At 44.9% G+C, this 12599-nt stretch overlaps 1 protein-coding gene across 2 annotated transcripts in view; it reads left to right on the plus strand.

Annotated features, from left to right (window-relative positions):
* STMND1 (stathmin domain containing 1) overlaps positions 1-12599 on the plus strand; it is a 112432-nt gene that overhangs the window by 10945 nt on the left and 88888 nt on the right. Inside the window, exon 2 of one of the 2 annotated variants that reach the window (XM_039910549.1) lies at positions 10761-10975. The exons of the other annotated variant lie outside the window; for it this stretch is intronic. The gene's annotated coding sequence lies outside the window, so the exon portion shown is untranslated. The remainder of the gene's footprint in view (positions 1-10760; positions 10976-12599) is intronic. 2 annotated transcript variants of the gene reach the window in all.

Raw genomic sequence — 12599 nt, forward strand, 5'->3', positions numbered from 1 at the left:
TCCTACTCCTAAGAATCCTTCATTGATTTCTCATTGCATTTTTAATGAAATTTGTTAATTGCTTACCATGTGCCAGGCAAGCTGATCACGTTGGACACAGTCCATGCCCCGTATGGGTTTGCTGTCTAAGTAGGAGAGAGTAGAGGCATCTAGACAGTAAACTTGTTATGGGCAGGAAACATGTCTACCAACTCTGTTGTATTATAGTCTCCAAAATGCTTTGAACACAGTTAAGCACTCAATAACTATCACTGATTGACTGATATTGAATCCGCATTTTAGCAGATGAGAGAGCCGAGGCACAGAGAAGTTAAGAGACTTGCCGAAGCATCAGTTAAGTGTCAGAACCAGTATAAAAACCCAGGATTTTTGTTGATGTGTTTTTATATGGGGTCCTATGAGTTTATTGGGGCAGGATTATTGGAGGAAATGCTACTACAGAAGGACTTGAAATATGGATAGAGACCTGGGCTGTCAAATATAATAATCATAATAGTAATACCTGATAAGCCCTCACTATGTGCCACACACTCTTCTAAGCACTGCAGTGGATATGAGCTAATCAGGTTGGACACAGTCCCTGGCCCAAATGGGGCTCACAGTCTAAATAGGAAGGACTAGGATTTAATCCCCAATTTACAGATGAGGTAACTGAGGCCCTGAGAAGTAAAGTGACTTGCCTAAGGTCACACAGCAGTATGTGGCTTGTGGCAGAGCTAGGATTAGAACCCAGGATCTCTAACTCCTAGGCCTCTGCTCTTTCCACTAATCATAATAATAATTATAATTATGGCATTTCTTAAGTACTTAACCCCGTGCCAGGCACTGTACTAAGCACTAGGGTGGATATAAGCAAGTCGGGTTGGACACAGTCCCTGTCCCACGTGGGGCCACAGTCTCAATCCCCATTTTCCAGTTGAGGTAACTGAGGCTCAGAGAAGTGAAGTGACTTTCCCAAGATCACACAGCAGACAGGTGGCAGGGCTGGGATTAGAATCCATGACCTTCTGCTTCCCAGGCTACTAGAGAAGGGAGGGTGTCCCAAGCAGGGGGAACAGGGTTGGTGAGGGATTGGTGGTAGAGGGAGAGACCGAAAGAGCCAGCACTTTTTTTACAGGCAAGTTTGTTTGGCACACCAGTCAGGCTATCTCTAGGTTTTTCTCAGACAGGATTGGGGTGGATTTGGGGCCTGAAGCTAAAGCCCTTCCTGCCCATAATTCTCCCTGATGCGTGAAGTGAGCATTGAAGGCTGGCAGGGGTTAAAGAAACAGGCTGGAATTCATGGCCAGATGACATTAGCAGGCCTCCTGAGGGGAAGAGAGAAAAACTAAGTTTGCCTCGGTCTCTGGTGCTATTGTGTACAAGGGACTTTTTTCCCTTTCCTTCTAACTGGAAAGTTTTCTTGGAAGTATCCTCCCGGGTGAAGCTTGGTTCGTAGTCACAGATTTGTTTTCTCCTCGGTCAGCATTTGTCCCTAATGTTGCAACTGCAATGTCTTGTCCCTCCACCCACCCCTCCAGCCTTGGGGGAGGCAACGGGGGAAGCTTAGTGGGGAAAGCACTGGACTGAGTGCCAAGACACAGCCTCCAATTCCAGCTCCGCCACTAACCAGTCGATCGTATTTATTGAGCGCTTACCGTGTGCAGAGCACTGTACTAAGTGCTTAGCAGAGTACAATATATCTACAGACACATTCCCTGCCCACAACAAGCTTGCAGGCTAGAGGGGCTTGCAGGCTAGAAAGGTAAACGGACATCAATAGAAATAAATAAATTATAGATACGTAAAGAAAGTGCCGCAGAGCTGGGAGGGGGGATGAATAAAGATAATCGGGTTGGACATGGTCTTTGTCCCACATGGGGCGTCCAGTCCAAGTAGGAGGGAAAGAAGCATCTAGATTGCTGGGCAGCTACCATGTCTCCCAACTCCGTTGAATTGTACACGCTGCGGAGAAGCAGCGTGGCTCAGTGGAAAGAGCATGGGCTTTGGAGTCGGAGGTCATGAGTTCGAATCCCAGCTCTGCCACTTGTCAGCTGTGTGACTGTGGGCAAGTCACTTAACTTCTCTGGGCCTCAGTTACCTCATCTGTAAAATGGGGATTAAGATTGTGAGCCCCATGTGGGACAACCTGATTTCCCCCGTGTCTCCCCCAGAGCTTAGAACAGTGCTCTGCACATAGTAAGCGCTTAACAAATACCAACATTATTATTATTATTATTATTACTCTCCCAAGTGCTTACTACAGCGCTCTGCGCACAGTAAGCGCTCAATAAATACCGCTGACTGATTGGTATCGAATCCCCGGTTAGGTAGCCGCTAGTCAATTAACCTTTCTGGGCCTTAATTTCCTCATCCAGAAATTGGGGATAAGAGAGACCGTGAACGTCGGTGCGAGACTGGGATAGCGTCCCATCTCATGCTCTGCATCCACTCCGGCGCTTAGCACATAGTAAGCGCTTAATAGGTACCATTATCATTATTATTCATTCCAACCACTCCAGTCTGGCTTCTATGTTTCTGAAATAGTAGCAACTCACAGACCAACAGTCATTTATTAAATCACATATATTGAGCACTTACCGTGTGCAGAGCACGGTACTAATCACTTACTCCTTACTTAGCTTTGGCAACTAGAACCTAGCCCTTGGCTAAGGCTTTGTGGCTTATGCCGTTGATAGTAGACCAGCAGCCTGCTATGGCCCTGAATCATTCATTCATTCAGTCGTATTTATCGAGCGCTTACTGTGCACAGAGAGCTGCACTAAGCGCTTGGGAAAGTACAATACAACAGTAAAGAGAGACGATCCGTGCCCATAATAAGCCTGATTTCTCCTGTCAGGCCAGGGTTCCCTCCAGACGGAGCCGAAACAGCCGCCTTGTCCTTGGATCAACCTCTGGGGGAACTAGACCACCCAACATCAGACATCAGTCTGCCTTTCCCATTCTTATTTCATCCCCCCGCAGCCACGCCCAGGCAATTTAGCCAATGAAGAACCGGGAAAGAGACTAGCGGCCAATCGGATAGCGTCCATACTGTATAGAGCAGATAATGCTCTCCTTTTAGAACGGATAAAGGTCTTTGTCTCAGCTTTCCCTATTTTTAAACTCCGATAGCACGGCTCTGGATGTCCCCACCTCTGTCAGGCTTGGAGGGAAACCATTTCCCTTTTATCTCTGCACTGGTTTCTGGGACAGGTGACTATTCTGCCTCTCTGGACTCTGTCTCCTCTGCCCCTCCATCTGAGCGAGCCCCGGGTTGGGAATGGTGGGGAGGTGGGTTTCGTAACAGAGCTCCCTGGGAGTCAGTGGAAATTGAACCGTGTCCAAAGCGAAAAGCCACGGGGAACAGATGTCTTTACAACTGAAAAACAAACAAGAAAGAAATATGCCGAGCAGCAAGTCTGAATTGTTGCAATTCTCTAAGTTGTAGTAAGTATTTTTTGAAGTGCTGATTGTGTGCGGAGCACTGGACTAAATGCTGGGAGAGAATATGCAGGTGGGAATTAGGCTTGGTCCCTGACCCTTGGTCGGGACCGGGAGGGCTCACGATCTGGAGTGTGGACCTAGTGGAAAGAGCGCAGATCTGGCAGTCAGTGGACCTGGGTTCTAGTCCTACCTCTGCCACTTGCCTGCTATGCAAACTTGGGCAAGTCGTTTGACTTTGCTGGGCCTAAGTTTCCTCATTTGTAAAATGGGATTGAGTACCTGTTCTTTCTCCCCCTTAGGCTGTGAGTCCCACGAAAGACCTGATCGTCTTGTCAGTCAGCCAGTCGATTGTATTTATTGAGCGCTTACTCTGTGCAGAGCTCTGTACTAAGCCCTTAACAATATAACAGACACATTCCCTGTTCACATCAAGCTTACAGTCTAGAGGGCATCGTGTAACTACCCCAGCACTTAGTGCGCTTAAGTACATAGTAAGGGCTTAACAAATACCACAATTATTATCAGCTGCCAGGGAGTGAGGCTGTGTGGCCTATTTTAGCTTTTCAAGTAAAATTCCATTCTTCCTCATTTGATAAAGCCCTCACGGATCCAGCAAACCATAATGCAAGTGTCCTGCTGGGGACAAGCTGATATACTCGATCTTAATCTCTTGATGTGTGTTTGTACAAATACTTTACCCTGTTCCTGATATTAAGTATCTTATCAGATAGCAAACACCAGGGCCTTGCTTGCTAAGAATGGGCGGTGGAAAAAAATGCGTCATCTTATGAGCTGGCTCCCGACTGGACAATTGCTCAGAACTAAGTGGGGTCCTTTCTCCAATGGGCTCTCGGGAAGAGCCAGAAAGGGGAGATCCCCTCCCAAGGAGTCTCCCCTTCCTCTCCTCCCTGATCCCTGTAGGTTTCCAAATGCCAGCGGGCAAAAGGGAAAATCATCAAACGGGTCTGGCTTCTGGCCGCTCCAGGTATCTAGGTTACTCTGTCTGTAAACAGATAATCTGCGTAAATGCGGCCATCGTGTTATCAGGTTCTTAGCCCTGACTTTGACCTGGAGTTAATAGTAATTAAGGTATTTGCTAAGCACTTACTATGTGCTAGGCACCGTTCTAAGCACTGGGGTGGATATGAGCGAATCAGGTTGGTTACAGTCCCTGTACCATGTGGGGCTCACAGTCTCCATCCCCATTTTGCAGATGAGGTAACTGAGGCCCAGAAATGACTTGCCCAAGGTCATACGGCAGACGAGTAGAGGAGCCGAGGTCAGAACTCATGACCTTCTGCCTCCCAGGCCTGTGCTCTAGCCACTACGCCATGCTGCTTCTCTGATGGGCCAGATCTGCCTGATATCTACACATTCATCTTGGTTGCTCCTTCAGCTGTTTTGCCAGAGAGAGACATAGAGGACTCCTACTCCAATTGATTGGGGGGGGGGGGTGTCTCTGACATAGCACACCAGCCCGTTAAATCGATTCACTGCTCTCCAGAACCTAACGATGAATTGGAACGTGGAGTCCGGGGAAAAAAAGTATCTACTCTGGGTCTCGGAAAAGTCTCGAGACAAAAGAGTTTCTGCTTAGACAGGAGCTCTGGGATGCTGCACGTTTGCAAAGCTACTCCTTGGCACCCTTCTAAGATGATCTGTGAACCTTAGTTCACACCAGTTTCAAAGTAGGTCATTTGCAGGTATCTCTGCTGAGGAGGGCTTCCCTTTCAGCACAGGCACTGGGGCCTGAAAAGGGGGTTGAGACTGTCCACCAGTCAGAGAACTGGAGGAAAATATTATCACTAATAAAAATAATTGTGATATTTAAGCGCTTACTGTGTGCCAGGAACTCTACTGAGGGCTGGGGTAGATCCAAGATAATCGGATTAGACCCAGTCCCTGGCCAACACAGGGCTCACAATCTTAATCCCCATTTTGCAGATGAGTTTCTTCAGTTCCCTAACTGAGGACCGGAAAAGTGAAATGTCTTGCCCAAGGTCACACAGCAGACCAGTGGCAGAGGACGGATTAAAACCCAGGCCCTCTGACTTCTAGGCCCATGCTCTGTTGATCATCTTTTAAGAGCAGAGAGCCAGGAGACTACCCGCTACCAGCTAGCCGCATCACGGTGCTGGCCTTGTTCAAACATCTGACAGACAAGCTGGAACAGACGGCCTCTTTGCCGTTTCTACCTGTACAAGGACTGATTGTTCTCCTGGTCAAACAGCCAGCGTGGCTTATCCATTAACCTGAATGAGAATTCAGTGGTGGTGGGGCATGACCTTTACTCAGCTCTTTGCTCCTTATTACCTCAGAATTCATAGATTCCCAGCTAACCCTGAGTCAGAGGGTTCTACGGAGCAGGGCTTCCAAGGGTCAACTCTCAGAAAAATACAAACCGAAGTGTGTAAATATCCAACTTGGACCCAGAGGTCAGAAACGTACCCTGATGCAATACACAAACACAGACTTTAAAAATACCTGCCTACGCCGGACTCACATTCACTCTAATTTATATATTCACACATGCACATAGTGACTGTGGTACTTGTTAAGCACTCACTGTGTGTCAAACACGACTCATGCAGAAGCGGCATGGCCTAGTGGATGGACCACAGGGCTGGGAGTCATAAGGACCTGGGTTCTAATTCTGACTCCCCCATTTGTCTGCTGTGTGACCTTAGGCAATTCACTTAACATCTCTGTGCCTCAGTTATGTCATCTGTAAAATGGGGATTAAGACTGTGAGCCCTATGTGTGACAGGGATTGTGTCCCACCTGATTAGCTTGTATCTACCACAGTACTTAGAACAGTGCTTGACACGTAGTAAGCACTTAACAAATACCCTTCTTCTTCTTATTTTTATTATTATCATTATTAAGCCCTGCACTAAGCACTGGGGTAGACACAAGCAAGATATTCAAGTTAGATGCGGTCCATGTCCCACTTGGGGCTCACAATCTAAGGGGGAGGGAAAGCAGGTGTTTCATCCCTATTTTACAGATGAGGAAACTGAAACACAGAGAAGCTAAATGAATTGCCCTAGATCATGTGGCAGGCAAGTGGCAGAACTGAGATTAGAACCCAATACTTCTGACTTTCAGGCCTGTGCTTGTTCAGCTGGGCCAGGCTGTTTCACATCATAGACTGATACTCCCACAGCCTGTCATAAAAGGTAAAAATCCAACCTTAATTAAATTCCTAACAGATCTATGTGGCCACAGGTATTGGGACCTGCTGGGATTCATTTTTCCTGAAACATAGCCCTTCTGAAAGCTAAGCGCTTAGTACAATGTTTTGCACACTGTAAGTGTTCCATAAATATGATTGAATGAATGAATGAATGAATGAAGTTCCAGAACCTGACACCAGGAAGAGGTTTACTGTTTAATAGACCTTGGGATCCATTCGTTCATTCATTCAATCATATTTATTGAACGCTTACTGTGTGCAAAGCACTGTACTAAACATTTAGTACAGAGAAGCAAAGAATAGGATGCCAACAGTACACACTGGTTTACTCTAACCCTGTATCTGATTCTAAATTTCGGCACCAACAACCGGTGGGTATTTTATCAGATTATTAAAAATAATAATAATAATAATCATGGTATTTATAAAGTGCTCACTAAATACCAAACACAGCCTATATGTTACACTAAATACGAGATAATCAGGTTCAGCCCTATCTCTCCTGAGGCTCACAGTTTCAAAAGTACCTTATAAATACAGAAGGTACCCTAGGCTCATCTTACAAATAGTGACAGTGAAGCACAGAGAGGTTCAATGCCTTGCCTAAGGTCACACAGAAGGCCAGTGGCAGAGCTGGGAGTGAAACCCAGCTTTCCTGATCCTCAGGACCATGTTCTTTCCACTTAGACCATGCTACTTCCCAGAAAATAACAGGGTATCAAGTGGATTAGTTGAAAATGATTTATGGAGTCTGACAGATTAGGGTCTAATTTTCTCAGTCATCTGTTTTGTGACAAATGAAATGAACCACTGGGATGCAGAGTGGCCTAGTGGAAAGAGTAGGGGTCTGGGAATCAGAGGACCTGGGTTCTAATCTTGATCCATCACTTGCCTACTGTGTGACCTTAGGCAAGTCATTTAACTTCTCTGTGCCTCAGATTCCTCAACTGGAAAATGGGGATTCAATCCCTGTTCTCCCTCCTACTTAAACCGTGAGCTCGATCTGGGGCAGGGGCGATGTCCAACCTGATTATCTTGAAGGGACCAAGCATAGTGCTTGGCATATAGGAAGCACTTAACAGATACCAGTAAAAAAAAATAAACACCTTCCCTGAGAATTCATTGCTCTGATAACTTTCTAATATTGACAGACTCCAGTAGGTAAATGAAAGAGGAAGGGGAGAGAAAAGAAGAGAATTGAAGAGAGGGAGAGAGATTCCGCTGGAATGTACGTGTGATATTTCAGAACACAGAGGTAGTTACGGCTTCCAAAAGCATCCTACCCTGCAGGCTTTAGGGGTGAGTAACTATACAACAGTCAACCTTTCAATATCTTGCCTGAGTACCTGGAAGCCACAAAATGATAAATGTCAAATGAGTCGAGTGTTGTTCGCTGATGGGACCCAGGAAATTCCAGGCAACAGTCAGTACCCTACAACCACATCAATCATAAAATGGTTAGGATAAAATGCCCCCGCTGCCCAACACCCAGGATCACACCTGGAGAGTTCCCAGTACTGTGGGAGGGAGAATCAAGCAAAAACCTATCCATTCCATTCCTAGCTTGGGCAGTGGTTAGCAAGTGCAAAGCAAACTGCTACAGTTCAAAACTCCTCTGTGCTGGGCAGTAGCGGCATGGGAGAGAGTCGAGGGCGGAGACTCAATCTTACTGTGCGGAAGGAGGCAATGGTAAACCATTTCTGTATTTTTAACAAGAAAACTCCATGGATACACAACCAGAACAATTGCAGATGGAAGTGGGAAATTCTGGGAGAACTGTGTCCATGACGTCGCTACAGGTCGGAGACGATTCGACAGCATACAAGACAATAAAATCCCCCCTTTCCTCTCCAAACTGCTCCCCTGTTAATCCAACCACTTTTCATAACCTGTCTTGATTACTCTATCAGCCTTCTTGCTGACCTCCCTGCCTCCTGTCTCTCCCCACTTCAGTCCAGACTTCGCTCTGATGCCTGGTTCATTTTTCTACAAAAACATTCAGTCCATGTTTCTCCACTCCTCAAGAACCTTCAGTGGTCGCCCATCCACCTCTGCATCATACAGAAACTCCTACCGTCGCCTTTAAACCGCTCGGTCACCTTGTCCCTCCTACCTCAGCTCTACTACAATCCAGTCTGTATGCTTTGCTCCTCTAATGCCAACGTACTCACTGTATCTCTATCTCATCTATCTCACCACCGATCTCTAGCCCACATCCTGTCTCTAGCCTAGAATGCCCTCCCTCTGCGAAATCCTAAAGACATCACTCTCCCCACCTTCAAAACCTTAATGAAGGCACATCTCTTCCAAGGGGCCTTCCCTGACTAAGCCCTCACTTCCTCTTTTCCCACTCCAAATGCTCCCTTATTCACCCCTCCCTCAGGCCAACAGCATTTATGTACATATCTTATTTTATTTATATTAATGTCTGTCTCCTCCTCTAAGCTATGAGCTTGTGTGGGCAGGGAATTAACCTGCCAACTCTCGTTTACTGTGCTCTCCTAAAGGCTTAAAACAGTGCTCTGCACACAATAAGGGTTCAATAAATACTATTGATTGATAATATTGGATCAAGGGGATAAGTACAGCAAAGCAAAATGTGGGTCTTTCCTGCAAAAGTCATATTACTGGTGTTTCATCACAATGGAAGTACAAACAGAACTTTGGAGAAAAAGGGAGTGGTTGGAACTTTCTATAGCAATTGCCTGAAAAGGAAGAGGACTTTTTTTTAAGTCTAAGAATCAAGAGAACTCAATACAGTTACTGAAATCGTTTCCTTTTTAACCTTGGCAAAGCACTATTTTAATCTGCAATCTATTTTTCCTTTGAAAATGAAAACACATATATGTAGAATTGTGTGGGGCTCTAGTGCACTGCAGAGAAATGATCATTCTTTTTGCACTGCCTTATTTTCCCTTCTTCCCAGCTAGTATGCTAATAAAAAGCCATTTGTATGATCCATTTAACCTCAGCATTTATTTTAAAAATTCAATATGCAAATATATATATATATATGTCAAGACCAACTGAATGCTATTTAAACATGTCTGAAATAAATGAGTCTGCAATGCTAAACAGGTCACAGAGTAATTAGGAATCCACCTGAAAGTTAAGCACACATTCCAAGATTTAACTAATACCATATGCTAATTTTATCAGGGCTATGTCCTGTTCTTGGGCTTTTTGGTGGTTGGTCATTAGACAGATGGAAGGCAAAATTGGATCCTTACAAACCTTGCTAATTGTTCCAGAAGAAACTCTATTAAACTCCCAATTTGAAAAAATAAGTAGTTTTCATTGGGTATAACGTCCTCTGGCCCCCCCCCAAAATAAAAAAGCACACATTGCATTTTAGTAGCCACCCATCCTGTGAGTCTGGAAATAGTGGAGAATAGAGTGCATTGTTTTAACTTATTCCCTGCTGGGGACTGTTTCCCCAGAGTTTTGAAGAACTCTACCAGAAGCAGAGTGGGTAGATCATGGGCCTGGGAGTCAGAAGGACCTGGGTTCTATTCCTGTATCCACCATTTGTCTAATGTGTGACTGTGGGCACGTCATTTCACTTCTCTGTACCTCAGTTACTTCATCTGTAAAATGGGGATTAAGATTGTGAGCCCTGTGTGGGACAGGAACTATGTCCAACCCAAAAAGCTTGTATTAACCTAAAGCACTTAGTACAGTGCCTGGCCCAGAATAATTACTTAACAAATACCATAAAAAACTCCATTTCCCAGCATCCATTGGAAGATAAAACCATCTTGGAGGAGGTGGCTCTAGTGATAGAAAACAATAGAGAAGCTCAGCCAGTCAGGAAGGGGTTTTAAGGTTTAAGAGAACAGGCTCTCCTTTCCCTTGATGAGCCATCCTGTGTTTTTCACCTGGCAAGTTCCAGGTTGACATGTTGGCTCAAGTAATTGGACCACCGAATTTAACTTTTAGTGCTTTAAATTTAAAAAGTTGAATGGAGTTTAGAACAATGATAAATCCTCCCCTGCCCTCTTGACCATTTTCACTGGTTGACTTACTTTCACGAACTGCCATCTAGGGTTATATTGAACATCCTTTGGTGTGGAATTGTGGGGTATGAGAAAAACAACTGCCTCCCTCAAATCTCTCCTCCAAATTTCCTTTTTCTCAGAAAACTTTCTCGAGAACCACTTTTACATGGTCTAGCAAAAGTTGGAACTTCGATAAGGCTCAAAGGGGGCCCGCTGCCTCTGAGAAGCTGGTCTGGAGAAAGATAGCCAGTTGACTGGAATAGAGTGTTCCTTGGGCAATGCAAGTCTGATTGAGCCCAGCACGCTGCATTATTGAATGAACTGCTTCTGTGCATGGATGTGGCATTTGAATCAGGTGAGTGCTACAGCCTGAATTATCTTTAACACCAAGTATTATAAGACCACAGCCTGGCATTAGAGAAAAGCTGCACATGTGATGTTTTACCTCTTTATTATTAGTAGTAGTTAAGCACCTAGTATCTGTTGAACACTATTCTAAGGGCTGGAGTAGACCCAAGATAATCAGGTTGAATCCAATCCCTGTCCCGCATGGGATTCACAGTTTAAGTAGGAGGGAGAACAAGTATCCCCAGGAAACTGGGGCACAGAGATGTTGGGGGCTTGACTTGGGTGACACAGCAAGCAGTTGGCAGAGCCACATTTGGAACCCAGGATCTCTGACTCCCTGGCCAGTGTTCTTTCCACTAGCCCACAATGCTTCTACTTTTGGGGCATTCCTATTTAAGTGGTCTCCAAATTTGGGAAGCCCTTGAAGACCCTGAGGTGGTTTGAAAGCATTTGGGTTCCTCCAAGGGTCAGGAGTTTGCTGATCTGATGGTGAGCAGAGGCCAATGTGGGCTGCAGTTATTTACAGTTTCCAGATTGAGAAAAGCAGAGATTGTTGAAGTGCCGGCAGAGCACTTTGGAACAATTTCTATCATAAGCCAGTTTCTCCTTTGCATTTTTTTGTCTTTTAAGCCTCCTACTAGGAAAATTTTTTTCCTATATACAGGCAGCAGGCCATAGTTCTGGCTCCTCATTAAGTGGAAATTACAAGAGGTTGATGTTCAGTAAATGCTAGTATTCAATAGGAGTAAACACCTGGGTTAGAGAAGTTCAAAGGAGAGTTTTTAAAGCCTTATTTTGTGCCTTTCTCTTTTGCACTATCCTGTAAATTACCACTATAAGGGTCCTGTCTTTCACCTATATTGTACTCTCCCAAGTACATAGCATAATAATAATAATTGTGATACTCTTAAGCACGTACTAGGTGCCAGGCACAGTTCTAAGCACTGGGATAAATACAAGCTAATCATTTATTATTAGCATGCTCCTCACACAGGTGCTCAATCAGTATGATTGGATTGATTGACAGCCTGACCCTCCCACCTTCCCAATCCCTAATTCCACACTGTTCACGTTCTGCTCTGTGAAAGGATCCACAGAAGTCTGGGGAAAGTCCATTTGTCTAAGGTTAGTTTGGGAGTGGGAAAGGGTTATGAAGAGAAAGTTTATTTCTATTAATGTCTGTTTCCCCCCTCTGGACTGTAAGCTTGTTGTGGACAGGGAATGTGTCTGTTTCTTGTTGTACTCTCTCAAGTGCTTAGTACAGTGCTCTGCACATGGTGTTCAATAAATACAATTAAATGAATGAAAGTTGGTGGGATTGTAGGACATCCAGAAAAGCCTGCTACTTTACTCTCTCTGACCCAAACAAATCTTGGAAAAACTGCTGTCTGCCTTGATTTCCCCCACTGTCTGGGAGATGTACTAAGTGCTTAGTACAGTGCTTTGCACAGAGTAAGTGCTCAATGAATACTATTGAATTCATATGTTCTGCTATCTGCTGGTAGATTTGTATATGTTCATGGTGGCTGGTAATAATAATAATAATAGTCTTTGTTAAGCCCCTACTAAACGTCAAGCAGTGTATTAAGCGCTGGGGCACACACAAAGTAATCAGATCTTACATGGGACTG

The sequence above is a fragment of the Ornithorhynchus anatinus genome, chromosome X2 (assembly GCF_004115215.2).
Source record: "Ornithorhynchus anatinus isolate Pmale09 chromosome X2, mOrnAna1.pri.v4, whole genome shotgun sequence".
Lineage (NCBI taxonomy): Eukaryota > Metazoa > Chordata > Mammalia > Monotremata > Ornithorhynchidae > Ornithorhynchus > Ornithorhynchus anatinus.